General features: G+C 45.6%; 1 protein-coding gene across 13 annotated transcripts in view; it reads right to left on the reverse strand.

The window, feature by feature from the left end:
• Window positions 1–14921, reverse strand: part of ZMYM2 (zinc finger MYM-type containing 2) — a 94142-nt gene extending 79221 nt beyond the window's left edge. For 4 of the 13 annotated variants that reach the window (XM_083810501.1, XM_083810500.1, XM_083810494.1 and 1 more), the window contains exons 1-2: window positions 12497–14921; window positions 11451–11509 (exon numbers count right to left, since the gene is read on the reverse strand). The gene's annotated coding sequence lies outside the window, so the exon portion shown is untranslated. Of the gene's footprint in view, window positions 1–11019; window positions 11424–11450; window positions 11510–11627; window positions 11938–12496 lie in introns of those variants that run through there. The other 9 variants (XM_083810504.1, XM_083810505.1, XM_083810503.1 and 6 more) reach the window with 6 other exon arrangements.
• Window positions 14922–15339: the final 418 nt, after the last annotated feature.

Here is a 15339-nt window from a genome sequence, read left to right on the forward strand (position 1 = left end):
ATTATATAGCATCCAAAACATGTTTGTCACACGTTTCAAGAAATTGAGGAGAAAAGCATATGCATGCAAAGACCTGCATTCCAGCAGAGACAGCAACTAAAAACAGTAAGATGGCAAGAGCTATGCAGTGAAAGAATCATTTTGAAGCAGCTGAATCAGTAAGTTGTTTTTATTCAGAGGAGAAAGTATTTAAACACAAACTAAAGCTTACTGAGAAGTGACAGGTACGAACACGCAAGCTTCAGTACCTCCTGAATATCTTAACTGTACTGCAGCCATCAACTTCACATGTGAATGCTGACATCTGGTTTCCATCTGACACTTCCAGGAACATCTGAATACCTTTATTTAACACAGCCTCTTCTTTTGGTCTCACTTATCAACCAGTGCTGAGAATTGCTCCCTCGTATGCATGAACAGCATCAAAATTCAGGATCAATCTCAAACTTGATTCTATTCAACATCAATCTTGAATGGAAGAGTATCCACACCAAGCACCTCGCATTTTCAAGATTACTCACAGGGGAATAAGCAGCACTTGGCACAGCTATTCATGGCAAATCAAAATCATAATGTTGACAGTGTAGAAGCTTTAGGACAGCCATACTGACATGTACCCCACACACACTCAATGTATTTCATACCTGTTTAATCTTGAAAAGGTGCTGAATAGCAAGAACCCAGTACTGCTTCTAGCCTTAAAAGCCATTATCTGTAATGTGGCAGACAATAAATTCTCTCTCTACTACTCAAGCAGCAACATGCTACTTGAGGATATACATTGTTATAAATAGAATAGAAAGGTGAAACAAGACAAAGAAACCAAGGACCCACAAAAGAAGGTTTATCTAAATGCTTATCTACTACATACATCCAAATACATATCTATTTCCAAGAAAGTCGGTAACACTAGACCACAGCAACAGACTTGAAAGATGACCTAAGTCAAAGGGAACGTTACAGTAAGAGAAGAGAAACACTAAAGATACAGAAATAGCAAAGGATAAGCACAATACACACAAAAGAAAAGTAGAAGTGTACCGTGTCAATTGACATAAATTAATTTTAAAAGTACACATAATCTAGTTGGGAAAAAATACATACCCAACGGCTAGATCAGAAACAGACCAAAATCAGTAAAATTATTTAGATGTCCAGACTAGGACGTGGAATATAGGCTACTGATTACTAAGCATCCGTGGGTTACAGCACTCATTTCAAAAACAAGCCTCACACTTGCTCCACAGGTACCAATAAAGACTATTAATCCAGAATTTAAATCTGTCAAGTCCCCAGCTTTTCCTAGCATTTTAAAATTTAAATTGAGATGGTAATTCACAAAGTGTATAATCCCTTTAACACACCATTTAATTATTACAGGTTTGAGGAAGCAGAGTTGGAAGTACTCAGGTAACATTATATAATACTCGGGTAACAGTCATTACAGCAAATGCTAGAGATTTAAATTAATATAGATACTAATGAGAAAAGGCTCAGAGTAATAATCTATTTCTATGTATTATATATGAGGTACAGTCTCCCTACAGCCTCCTCTTTTCTAGGCTAAACAAACCAAGTGACTTCAGCCACTCCTCACATGTATTGTCCTCCAGACCCTTCATCATCTTTGTAGCCCTCCTTTGGGCACTCTGACAGTTTTATGTCCTTCTTATACTGTGGTGCCCAGAACTGCACATAGTACTTGAGGTGAGGCCACGCCAGCGCAGAGCAGAACGGGACAATCCCTTCCCTCGACTGACTAGCAGTGCTCTGCCTGATGCACCCCAGGGTACAGTTGGCCCTCCTGGCCATCAAGGCTGGCCCTCATTCAACTTATCAACGAGAACCCCCAAATCCCTTGCCAGAAGGCTGCTCTCCAGCCTCTCGTCCCCCAGTCTGTATATATAGCTAGGGTTGCTCCTTCCTAGGCACAGAGTCTGGCTCTTGCTCTTGTCTAAACTCCATATTGCTGGTGATTGCCCAGCCCTCTAATTTGTTGAGATCTCTCTGCAAGGCCTCTCTCCCCTTGAGGGAGTCAACAGCTCCTCCCAGTTTAGTGTTGTCCACAAACTTGCTTAGTAAGCATTCGAGTCCTGCATCCAAGTCATTTATAAAAACATTGAAGTTGGCCAAGTTCGTAACATTAAAAGGAATTGGGGGTACGATCAGTCACGTATAAACCACTGAAACCTGAAAAAACAACCAGGGACAGGAAACAGGAAAAGAAATCTCAGCTGTAAAAGGGTGAGATCTAGTAGATTACTGTATCCTGTAAAACCATGCATTCAGAAACAGACCAATTTAATAGACAGAGCAATGTTAATTCTCATAAGAAGTTAACCTTCCCTGTATTTTTTTTTAATTTAGTACATTTAAGGTGATTTTAAGCAGTTTTTAAACCATGCTTCACACATTTACATTATCGATTTTACCTTAACAGCATCATTTTTTTTGTTATGAAAAAAATAAATGTCCAATATAACTTCCAATAAAGCACTGCTTATCAGTTGAGAGCATTTTTTGTCACTAAATGATATCAGACTTCGCTTAAATGCTTCAAGTTTAATAGAATTACAGAACAGCAGATTTCGAAAGGGGCTGATGGATGTCACCTTAGCGAATTCACTCCAGCTCAGAAGGGTGTCAAATTAGAAACAAGACCCATATCTGAAGTTAAGTCAGGTTTTTAGGGTTATATCCAACATAGTCTGGAGTATCTACAGAAATTTTCCAACCTGTCTGGACACCCTCTTCCAGTGCTGTTATCTTAGCTATTCACAATTTCCCGGTTGCAACCTGTGCCCATTACCTGCCATCAAACCAGTGGGTATCTGCCTTCATCTTTATACCTTCCCACTAACTAGCTGAAGACAGTTACATGTCCCTCTAGCCTTCTCTTCTTATGGCTAAATACACCCCATCCCTCTTGGCCCCCATTTGTTACATGCTCCAACTCGAAGCATCCTGGTGGCCCTCCACTGGACTCATCCCAATCTATCGCTACCTTTATTATACTATGGTCAACCCCAAACTGGACCGAACACTCTAGATGTGGCCTCAAGTATCAAACCATGTGGAACAATCTCTATCTTCAAACTGCTGGCTATAGTCTTGCTTCATTCAGCCCAGTATGCTGTTTGCGTTCATCCCTGCAAGGGCACATTACTCATGTTCAACTTAGTGTCCATCACGACTCCCAGCTCCTTCTCTGCAAGCTGCTTCCTCTTCGTTTTTCTTTTTTTTTCCCCCTGTTTATAATTATTTTAAAACCAGCATACAATCTACACTTGTGTATGTATTGCCCATGACACAAATAACTGTACGGATAACTGATAAACATCGCATCTAATGGCATGCCCAGTTTCTCAGAGCCTGGGCCCACAAACATTTTTTACTAAAGCTTTTTAAATCCATTTTTATTTTTGTATGTGCTCAGGAGGAAAAAGTACCATTCAATATAGCTTGTAAAGGAAGAAGTTTACAGATAACCAATTTTCCTCTTCTCTTTAGCAAAAACATCAACTAGTAGTCTTGAACAGATTTTTTTCACCTGAGAAATACCCAAGTTCAGCTCACAACCTACTATTTGTTGGCTGAGTATGGACAAGCTTCTTCAACAGAATTTACCTTCAGTGATTAGCATTCATCACACCTAGTAATTCAGAAAAAGGAAAAACTGAATTTGAGAACATATATGAATACTATGCTAGATATAGCGAGGAAACCCACGCAGACTATGGACAAACAGCCAATGAAGCCACAGTATTACAAAGGAAAGAAGATCTTAACATTAAGCAATGTGAAAAAGCAGGGTTGAGGAAAAAAAATAGTTCAAGTTTGATGCAGAGGTAAAGTTGATAGGAACTGGGATCCAAGGCGAGAATGGATATGGTCAGCATTGCTAGTATGGTAAGTTTTCAGAGCTGTGCTCCCTGACTGGCTCTAAGTTACATTATGCAGTCAAGACTCCAGTATATTGAGTGGAAAAAAAAATTCAACTAGTTTTAAGAAGTTAAATGTAGCCTTATTTTTAACAACAACAAAATGCATACTATATTTGCCATGGTTGCTGTTCCACAACAAAGAAACATATCCAGAACAGGGCAAGAAACACATCCAGATTAGGACAGGACTGCCGTGATCTTGGCTTCCAACTCCTCTCTCCCACTTTCTCCCCTTCTCACGCTTGTCCTAGGTAATCACAGGTCCCAACAGTCAGTCACTCATGAGGACTAAAGCGATAGAGAGCTGAAACACTAAAAACAGAATAAAACGCAACAACTACACAGCTCCCCTGAAGAAGAAACTTCATTGCGAGGTTTCGTGGAGCTGAACTGATTCCCCAGAAGAGACAGAAAAGGCCACTGTTGGTAAAACAGAAGAGGACAACAGCACTAAATTAGGGTGGCTTAAACAGTCATGCAAAGAAGCATACATGCTTATTTGAATGAACCCTATTAAAAATACATTGTATAGCATTTGTTCTAAACCAGTATTTTGAGTCCAAACCTGTAACTTGAATGAAGACCTGTACAAAGTATATTCCAAGTCTCATTAAAAATAATAAAAAAAAAAATCCATCAAACTTTAACGGAGAGCTTTTCAAGTCCTCTCTAAACTTTTGCCGAAGAAGGATAGAGTGGTGCCTCAATCAGTTATTCCAACTCTTCGTTATCGTAGATGCTGAAAGGCTACCCACTGTTCCCTGAGTTTGTGTTGCTTAGCCAATAACCAGCCCTCAGAAATGAAGTTTTTAACGCAGAGGGCAGGAAAAGCACCCAATTATCTAATACACTCTTGGGTGCATAGTCTGTCTCAGACCAGGATTAAGTCACACCCTAACCTATCCTCTCCTAACTGAGAAAAAGACCGAATTTCTAAAATCTGTTAATACAAAGCGTATTTTCCACTCCTCCCTAAGTCATTCTTGTAGGTCTTCTCTGAACTCTCCAGTTCTTTTTAATTATTAAAAAATGCTGGCCTTCGTTCAGATCATAATTGCGGTCCTACACACAATATTAGGCAGACCATCTCAGTGTTTCTGTTCTTTGGATAGAAGTGTACACAATGCTAGCCAAACACAGTGACAATAATTTCAAAATATATCCAACACTTGCATCTGACAAATTAAAAAATAATAATAATAAAAAAACCTCTTAGTTGTGTTCTCCATTTTCTGTCACCTCCACATAGTTGTGTTTTTTTGGTATGTATTGCAGAGGACATCTTACAGGAACTTCTCGATAATATTTGGCTTCCTTAATGAGGAACCATCTACCAGAATAAAACTTTACCTGCCGAATTAATATTAAATAACCACCATGAACACAGATATATTGGCTAGTAACTCAGGAGATGTCTGGTAAACTCCTCCAGCTTAGTAGCAGTTCATAAACATATACAGGTTGACATACTAGTCATTAATTCTTGGTGAAATAAAATTGTGCCGTGATTTCAGGTGTAACACAACACTAGGTCTTCCTTCCCTATCTACAAAAAAAAGGAAGAAAAAAAGCACTGATACCACACCCATATATTACAGCTCGTAACATAGGTTCCTAGGAGCCAAAGTGACAGACCACGTTATGCTAGCCACTGTACAAACACAGAATAGGAATGTCTGTTCAAAGAACAAACAACCTAAACATAAGGGACAACAGATGGAGAGAGACAAAAAAGAGAATACAAGGAAAGAGCACCACCATAAACAATGGTTTGAATTAGCTCTTGTCCCGAGGATGGAGTGTTTGGGTCCCAGGGTAATGGGAAAGGTGCTGGTTTGTTTTTTTTAGTAGGCTTTGTTTGTTGAAGTTTGCTTCCTCTGCATTACAAGATTGCACCTGCTTTAAATGATGCACACAAGGAACCTCCCTGAGCACGAGGAGCATCACAGGAGAATGGACAAAGGTGTTTAACTGGCCATGATGTCACTTTCTGGAGAGCCCTTAAAAATCTCTTTAACAAAATATATATCTATATTACTGGTAATACCTTTCACAGCTAACCCCCAACTTTAATTTAAAGGCTGATAACCTGTTACTTTTACAACCATAAACTATAAAATGCAAAAAAATCAGACAGTCAAAGCCAAGGAATACGGAATCACTCTTGAGGATTCTGAATCCACATCAACAGATCAGGATCATTTTTACTCAAACCGTAAGAAAAAGTGTTACTATAAAATACAGAGATCAAAAACGAGGTATGAGATGTATGTGTTAATGGATCACATAACTAAATACCAACCATTTACATGTTTATTATCGATTAAGATGGAGCATATTATCTGTAAGAAGAACAGTGTGCTCTGTGTCTAAAACAACAGCTAGATTACAGGCTTAAACCAGAGGTCCCATGACAACACAGCCCCCAAGTGACAGACAGCATGGAGAGCTTTCCTTCTGGGGAGGAAGGATTGCCTCTGAGATAGCAGCCTGAGCTAAAGGTCAAACGTCCACAAAGAGATGTCAGAGGCACACACCACGATACAGCTGGTAGAAAAAGCAGAAAGTCTGGAAGAGAGAGATTTGAAAACCCTCCATACAGAGATGACAGCTGACTTTACGAATGAGATGAGCAAGATAACTTTCAGAGAAATTTGGTGTAGTACTAGGGGCAAACATCAAACTGGAGAGGTCTAACAGAGATAGATGCAAAGAAAAGGAACTCAGAAAGAAGAAAGATCTTCACTAAGTCTAAATTTTATTTTATTTTTTGGGGGTGGGCATACTTGCTTCATGAGTGCACTTTTGTCTGGAGCTCAGTATAGCTGTATCTCACAGAAAAGCCTAAAGGAGCACAAGACGACAAAACATAGTCAGAAGTCTGCAGTTTGCAAAACAGGTCCATGTTTCTAGTGACTGAGACCCCATGGGGCTAAATCAGAAACCCTGTGTATATTGCTATTCTATGGGTTATACCCAATTTGCCTTTCTTCTTCCAATGCTATCTTTAACAACAAAAGAACTGAGGAAACTATATAGAAAGCTATAAGAGCTCTTCCATAACACCCCTGTCCTCTCTCCAGTGGAGGACCATGACCTACTTTATTGCCGCCCCCAAGAGTTAAATTGGTGAGCTATGGTGCAAATATCTGATCAGTTTTTCTCCAATCAATTAAAAATAGTGTGTGCAAACAAGTGAATACCAGTATTTTACACACTTTTCCAAAAAGGTGGAATTAAGATGACTTCCTGCTCAGCATTTGTCAGTAAGCATTAAAGCTAATGAGTAAGGACTATGCTTCAGTAACTTTGTACACTATAAGGTACACAAATTTAGGCATTATGGATTTCAGAAGCTACAGTAACACAAACAAAAGGATTCTGATAACTCTTGTAAGAGTTAAAGATAGAGTTTATGAACCTTAACACGGTTAACTACAGAATGCCTAATTCATTTATTTATTTTAGGTAAAGCATTAACATTTTAAGTGTTAAGTATTCCAGAGATCCAAAACTATCCTTCCTGCCCAACAACAACACATGCTTATGTAATTTCATCCCAGAAAAGCTTAAAATCCACAATCCTCTTGTGTTACTGATGCTCAGTGTGGTTGGGAAGAGTACCAGTAACGTCCAAGTGCATTTCAAGACACTACTGCATCTACTCTGTTCAAGGAGTTGAACACTTGCTTCTGAGCCCCCTGCCCCAGCGCTGATCCCAACACCCCCATCAGATTATTCTCCCGTGGCCAACAGTAGCAGTAGAGAAGGAAGTTATGGTGAAAGGTTGCTCCAAAAAGCTTGGAGGAAGATTGAGTGCTTATGCATTAGCAGACACACAGTAAGCATTAATGCCCTTCAGACAGAGTAATTGCAAAAACACGCTGGTGGCAACCATGTCACCAGAGACTCCCATTTGACCACAAAACTGAATAATCGCTGTTCATTTTGAATTCATTGTCTGTATTGTAACCACTGACTAAAACAACAACTGTTTTCTTACTCTAGTATGCTATCAGAACAAAACTTGAGTCACTGACATGCCCAATTCATGAAATATTTGAGGTGAACATGTGAGACTTCCTGAATGGACAGTTATGATCTAACCCATCTATAAAGGGCAGGCATCTACCCCTATACAACTGCTGATGTTCCCACACATACAGATTTACAATCTTTTTTTTGTGTGCATATGAATCTTACTGAACTCCAGTGGCATAGAATTACACAGAACAATTATGGCTTTTGTCTTAAAATTGATGATTTGTGGAAACTTAGGAAAGACAGAAGTCTTAAACTGCCAAAGCAATGTAAGCACAAATACGTGGAGTTTCAAGCCAAGTAGTCCACATGTTAACTAAGGGGATACACCAGGGAACTGCATTTCAGAAGTCTCACACTTCTCTCTTCTATCCAAAACCTCTCTCACAAGTACCAAACACTGACAAACTCACTAATCCTGCTCCAAAATGAAGAATTTTAATACTAGCAACTAAATCGAGCAGATCGTTTCACCAGGGTCTGCAGTGGATACGACAAAGGCTAACTGTTTTAACCTAAAACAGGTTAGATGAGACACAAGGAAGAAATTCTTCACTACGAGGGTGGGTCCCGTCCAACCCAAACCATTCTGAGTCACATACCAAGTTAACACCTACTGCCAGACATATCTTCCAGCAGCACGTAGGGTAAGCTGCAAGTATGGAAGAAAAGTTAAGTTTCTTCTGAACTCTGCTCTCAGAAACCCAGTTACTTTCCTGAAGCACTCACCTAGTAAGATTAAATCACAGAAATAAAGTTTAAAGAAGTTGCAAAAAAGCACTTCTAACTATTGCAATAAACCCAAACAGTTTCAGCAGACAACAAAATTCCTATAGCATACAGGGCTTTAACAACCTCACAAGGCAATCATTCATTATCTTCAACTTCTCAGAAGGGATAGCTTACTTCTCAAGTTCCCAAGCTTTCTATCTCAATCTCTTTCTACAGATAGGTAGAGTTCATTATTATTTGTGATGTACATGCCCCCTAGAGTAAAAAAGCAGTTCTCCATGAACACTGGATTTTCCATCAGTAATAATAATTCATATAAATTATTCGCAGAACTCCTGATTCTGCTTTTGTTGCTGAGTATATTGATTAGTTGTGAACTCCAATACACACAGATAGAACTTCGGTAATACCCTATTTACCCCTTGAAACCACAATGAAAGCTCCTATAACAGTTCAAGGCTGTTCACAATGCTGCTGGACAAAAACACAAAGAAAGCCAGCAGAAGTCTCAGACTTTGTATCCATTTTGGTCCCACATCCCTCTGCATACTTGAACAAGCTCCATAGAAGACAGTAAACCTGCTTTCATTTTTTCACTGGCGTTTGAACATTCTTGCCAATGCAAATCCCTCTTAGCATATTATTTCAGTGTAAGCATGAGTAGAATGGAATCATACTTAGGGTCAAAGAGTAACAATACACAGCAAATTTCGTAGATACTCTAATTAAGACAGTCTTTTATTTAAAAAAAAAAAACTATTTGGTCTAACTACCTAATTATGTCCCATCACCACCTTCATTTCACAAATTATGGCTGAGGAGCCTGGAGTGCCCACGCAGCAGCAGGCACTGAATAGACTCCCATCACACAACAGCCTGGCCTATCAGATGCCATAGGACACCCTGCTTTCCTCCAGCCACATAACAGAGAAAAGGCTGTACCACCACCACCACAGTTGGTGGAGAACAATATGCCATCTAGTAGGATGCTTTCGTGCAAGACGTTAGTGTAATTCACAAACCAGATGGCAACTACTCATTGAGGTTTGCTGAATCTTAGCTATACAGCTGTTCTTGGCAGTATTCTCATCTTTTCATAGGCAGCTACACAAAGCTGCAATATTTTTTTCATACCAGCTCCAGTACGCATCCTCTTCCACTCCCTTCCAACACAACAGTCTCCCTCCTTCCAAAGCATTACTTGCCTGGATCACTGTTAGAAGTTACTTTTTTAACATGAAGAAACATCAGAAAAAGCAGAACAGCTGTCAGACTGGAATGTATAATGAATCAGAAGTAAAATTAGATGGTAGCCTTCCTCCCAAGGCATAGTGAAAATAAAAGAACTACAATTAAAATTATACAGTAGTTAGTCAAGGTTTAGAACAGACCGCTTTATTAATAATAACAAACCATACAAACTCTTAGAGTCTTACACAAAGTTGTTAATTTTAGAAGCTCAGAATAAATTCAGATCTCATGTCTTCCTCTTTAGCAGTGGCATTTTTGCAGAGAACCACTTATTCCTTCTACATGTAAGCCACCGAAAAGTGCCAAAGTGACAACCTATGTAAATCTGGGCAATCTACTACTTAGAATGGTAAGGGGAAAATAACAAAAAGACTTCAAGATACAAGCGGTGGAGAAGACTACAAGACCTGAATTCCTCCTGTGCCCAACTCAAGAACCTAGAGCACAAAATACACACTCCCTTTTTGTTTTGTTCTCTGTGCTGCACGTTATCAACCAGACCTCCCAAGGCTAGGCTACGCTTTTTGCAGTGGCCTCTAGCGGCGAGAGCCTGCAGACAACAGTCGCATCCAAACTCATGAGCTCCTAAAACGTGCATCTATACACGCCAGGTTACTTTCTCCTTCACTGTGCTACTTTGCAATTTCAGAATCACCGTTTTTCACAGTATACAGCAAAAAATGATATTAAAAGCATTTAAACTAGAGTCAAATTACCCTGATCTTACATACAAGATTTGGTAACGAGCCTCCCCTTAGGTGGCCTACCACCCAATAGAGAACACAGTCTGCTTTGAAAATCCCACAGAGATACAGCACAGAAACCGATTGTTATTAAGAAGCTGTGGGTTTTTCCCTAGTGACCTTCAGCTTTTTGGGGAAGGGGCAAAGCAGATGGCTCAGAAGCACTGCCAAGGCGCACAAAACACCAAAAGCACACAACGAAATCACCCGAGCAAATCCAGAGGCATAAAGACCCAACCTGAACATACAAAGACCAGACGCCAGAGCACGCTCTGCAAACTGCTGGCTTATTTTAAAACCTCCCGTACCTTTCCTTATCTTCGAGACACGCAGCACAGGGGCTTGGAGAAAGAGGAAGAAAATAAAGATGGCAAAAGGCGCCTCGTTATGGATTTCCATTCTCGCTTTGAGACTCTAGAGGGCACCCGAAATATGCCCTCCCCCTCCCTCCGGAGCCGGGTAAGGCGAGCGGCGGCAGCAGCCCGTCGTCTGCTTGCCGGAGTTGGTACTGCAGGAGCGATGTCTGCAGCAGCAGCAGCGCCCACCCCGAGGAGGAGCCGCCTCACAGCCATTACCGGGGCTTCGCCCCAGGGCAGCAGCTGCTGGACCCAGGAATTTCCCCACCCGAGCCCCTCCTTCTCCTCTGGGGGCAGGGGGTAAAAAGGAAGGAAGGAAGGAAGGGGGGTCAAGCCCTCGGTGAGCAGGCCGAAGCGGTGATAGATACATAAATAGCACTCACAATGGAGCTCCCTCTCCTCGTCGCTCTCTTGCCAAGGCTGCACCAAACCGGGCTGGAGCCTAAGGGAAAGACACGGGGTTAACACGGGGCACCGAGCAGCGCCCCCAGGCAGCATTTCCCGACCAGGGCAGCAGGTATCTCCCGCATCCCCTTCAACCCAAACCCTTCCAAACACACCGATTAACAGAGGTTACCCTCGGGGGGGGGGGACCCTTCCTGCACCCCCCCCCCGCGAGCCGGGCCCCACCCGGGGCTCAGCCGCGGCGGGGGCTCCCCGGGGCGAGTGCGGGGACGAAGCAGTAGCCCCCAGGAGCCGGTAACTTGGCCGAGCCGGCCCCGAAGCGGCACCCCGAGGTGTGTGTGGGGTGGTCCGGGGGGGTCACGCAGGCATACAGCCACCCCCCCCCCCCCCCGGCAGTTGCCCCCGGTGCGGGCTTTGCCCCCCTGCAGTCGGCCGGCAGCACCGCCGCCTCCTGTCCGCCATTAGAGGGACCCAGCCGAACAATACGGGAGGAGCCGCGCCGGGCACGGGGGAGGGAGGCACCCGGGGCTGGGGGGGGGGGGGGAATTTGGGGAGGGGGCCGCGGTGGTGGTGGTGAGGGAGGGAGGGAGGGGGGCACGGCAAGGCAGCGGGGCACAACAGCCGGCGGGCACCGGGGGGAGGGAGTTAAAATAGGAGGCGCTAACCCAGACCCGGCCCTTCCCCCAAATACCCCGACCCCCCCCACCCAGCACTGCCCCCGGGCTCCCCCCGCCGCCCACCCCCGGGCCGTACCGGCGGTGCTCCCCCCGGCGGTGCTCCCCCCCCCCCTCCTCCCACCGCCACCACCACCACCACCGCCGCCGCCACCACCCCGGGAGGTGGCGTCGCGGCGGCACCGACGACGCCACAGCGGGGCACTTGGCCCGGGGAAGCTGCGAGGCGCGGCGGCGGCGGAGCCCCCCCGGCCCTCCCCCGGCTCCCCGGGGCTCAGCGGGCGCCCAGTGCCGACCCCCCCCCGAACCCGCCGCCCTCCCCCCCCCCCTCCCCGCGGGGACGCACGCACTCTGCGCTACTCCTCCGCCGTCTCAACTCTAACTCGGTCCAGTCCCGGGCTAAGCGCAGCTGCTAACGGAGGGGAGGAGGAACCGGGCCAACCGAGCTTGGGCAAAGCCCGCCCCCTCCACCCCGTTATTGGCTCGCCCCGAGGGCGGGCGCTGGCGCTAGGAGAGCGGAGTGGGCGGGAGGCCCGCCCGTCAGGGCTGCCCGCAGCCGGTTGACCCTACGGACTGCCAATCTTCCCGCTGGCCGTGCCTCGAGTTCTTCCCACTTTGATCCATCAGGTTTGAGGAGCCCGAGTCGGTGCCCACCGGCGCGCCGCTCGCCGCCGGGCTCGCCGCCCCCCTCGCCCTTCCCCGCCGCCGTCTGACAGCGGCAACTCGCACAAGTTGGCGGCCGGGCGGGCCGCGCTCCTCCGGGCCGCCCGCTGCGAGACCCGTCCCCGCCTTGCGCCCGGTCCCTGCGGGCGCGACAGCCCCCGGGCACGGGCTCAGCTTCCCCGTGAAAAGGAGAATTTTGGGGGGCTGGCGGGGCTCGCCTCCAGCCTCCCCCCAACCTAGAAGGCGCCGCCCCCCGGCGGGGCTGTGAGCCCGGGGCCACTTCCATGAGGGGCGGAGGGTGGATAATGGAAGCTGCTCCCATAGGGGAGAGCGAGGTTGCGCCCGTAGCCCCGGGGAAGGAGCCTGCCCCCGGGCACCCGCAGCCTTGCCCCGCCGAGCAGCGCCGCCCCGGCTGCGGGCACCCTCCTGCCCCCACCCCCCGTGGGGGAGGGAGCCATGTCAGCCGCCGCCATGGCTCCTGGAGGAGCTGCTGCTGGTGGTGGTGGTGGTGGTGGTGGTAGCAGTGGTGGCGTCCTCCATTTTGTCGGAAGCCGCTGCGGGGAGCTTGGGACCAATTCAAACCAACGGGAGGCGCAGCAGGGCGTCCATTTGAGGCGCCCCTGCACGGCTCCCGGAGGGAAGAGGAGCCCGGGGCCCCCCTGGCAGCGCCGCGGGGTGGGGAGGAGAGCTCCGGGGCTAGCGACGGCAGCCGGGCGCCGGGAGCCAAGCTGTCCGCCCGCCCTCTGCCAAAATGGAGGATGCGCACTTCCCTTGCGCGGCGCCGTGCCCCCTCTCCGGCCATGGCACCTACACCCGCTTGGTCGAGGACCTGGCGAGCCGGCCCCGCTCTGCCCCATCTCTTCGTCCTTCCCTGCCCAGAAGAGGGAGGAAGAAGGAGCGAGCACCCGCCCTTGTCCTCTCCAGCCCGGATCAATTCGCGTCAAGCACGCGGCGCGGTGTCCCCCGGAGAGAGCCTCCTGCGGGGCTGAGGAGACGGGTTCAAGCTGCCGGCGCCATTTCCATGGCGGAGCCGGGGCCTCCCGCGGGACCGGCCCGGGCAACCGGCGGAGGAGCGAGCCCTCCGACGGCGCTCCAGTCGCCGAAGGGCGGGCTTCTCCCTCGCTACCCTTGGTGTGCTCGGTTAATAATTTTCATGTGTGGGAGAGACGAGAAATGGCCTATCTTCTATTGTCACAACAATACATCTAATTCCTCCCCAACCGTCCCACCCAGAGACACATACTTAAGTCAACAGCTCAAGCCAAACGCTTGCCCAATGCTGTTACTGTAAGTTGTTGACAGGAATTTATGAATTTTCACACCATCCTACCTCTCTGATGAAATTTGGAGGGCTGCTTGGTGTTGGAGTGACAGAGTTACCTGAGGGCTGGTGGCAGCTTGCACCGCCATTGCTCTTTCCTGGATGAAGGAGGTGAGTTGGTGGGACATGCCAAGGAGAGTTATTGCCAAGCATTTTGAAGGTCTTTTCAAATAATTCATAAGCATTGTTCCACATTACAACACTGTCCAACTAACTATGTTCATGGTAGCCAGACAACCATTGATAACACTAAATCTCATACGGCGCTTAGGGACATGGTTTAGTGGGTGACATTGGTAGTAGGGTGATGGTTGGACCAGATGATCTTGAAGGTCTTTTCCAACCCTTATGATTCTATGAATCTATATGTTCAGTCAGGTCAGCTAGTTCCTAAGCATTTCCTTTATTAGCCTTGAAAACCTTCTAGGTTTGTAAAAGTCAAAAACATGTTAAGTCATCTTCCGCATTATACATTTTCCTACCTTTCCAGCTGCATGCCTCAGGAAGACATCTTTGTTCTGCTATAATGAAGTTCAGAAAGAAATTCAAGAAGACTTAAGTCCCAGGTTTTGAGAGCTTTGATGCGCAAAGATAGGTGGTAGAAAACAAGGGTTTTTCTCATTTAGAACACATTAAGTGAAACTCACTCAGTTATTCAAAAAAGTAACCAAAGAACACCTTCCTTTTATTACTGTCCTTGCAATAAACATTACCTACCAAAGTTATCTAGGACTTTTATATAGGAATGTAGACCCTTTCCATTAATGCTTAAACTTATACAGGTCCAACAGAAATTGTAATGGTTTTGCTTGCAACTTTGGAACTGGACTGAAATGTGTTTATATATAAAAGTCTATAACTCTAGAGAGCCATAGTCTGCATGTATACATATAACCCCATTTTTGAATTTGTATATTCAAAAGTAGACAAAAATAATGAGATACAGCACATATTTTTGTATTATTTTTACATGTGATATCAGGAGAAAGGAGAAATACGTTCAGACACCTAGTAAGCTCTTCCTCATCTTTAAAAACATGTATAATTCAGATTATTCTTAACAACAATGTAGATCAAGTAATTCTTTTTTATGCTGAGAAAGCTAGCATTAGCTCAAACACTAAGCAGTAAAAATCTCTTCATAAACTCCACAGATCCAAAATGGTTGTACTTATAGGCTCCACACCACTGCTTTCATGGACAGGCCTG

Source organism: Anser anser (genome assembly GCF_964211835.1).
Source record: "Anser anser genome assembly, chromosome: 1".
Lineage (NCBI taxonomy): Eukaryota > Metazoa > Chordata > Aves > Anseriformes > Anatidae > Anser > Anser anser.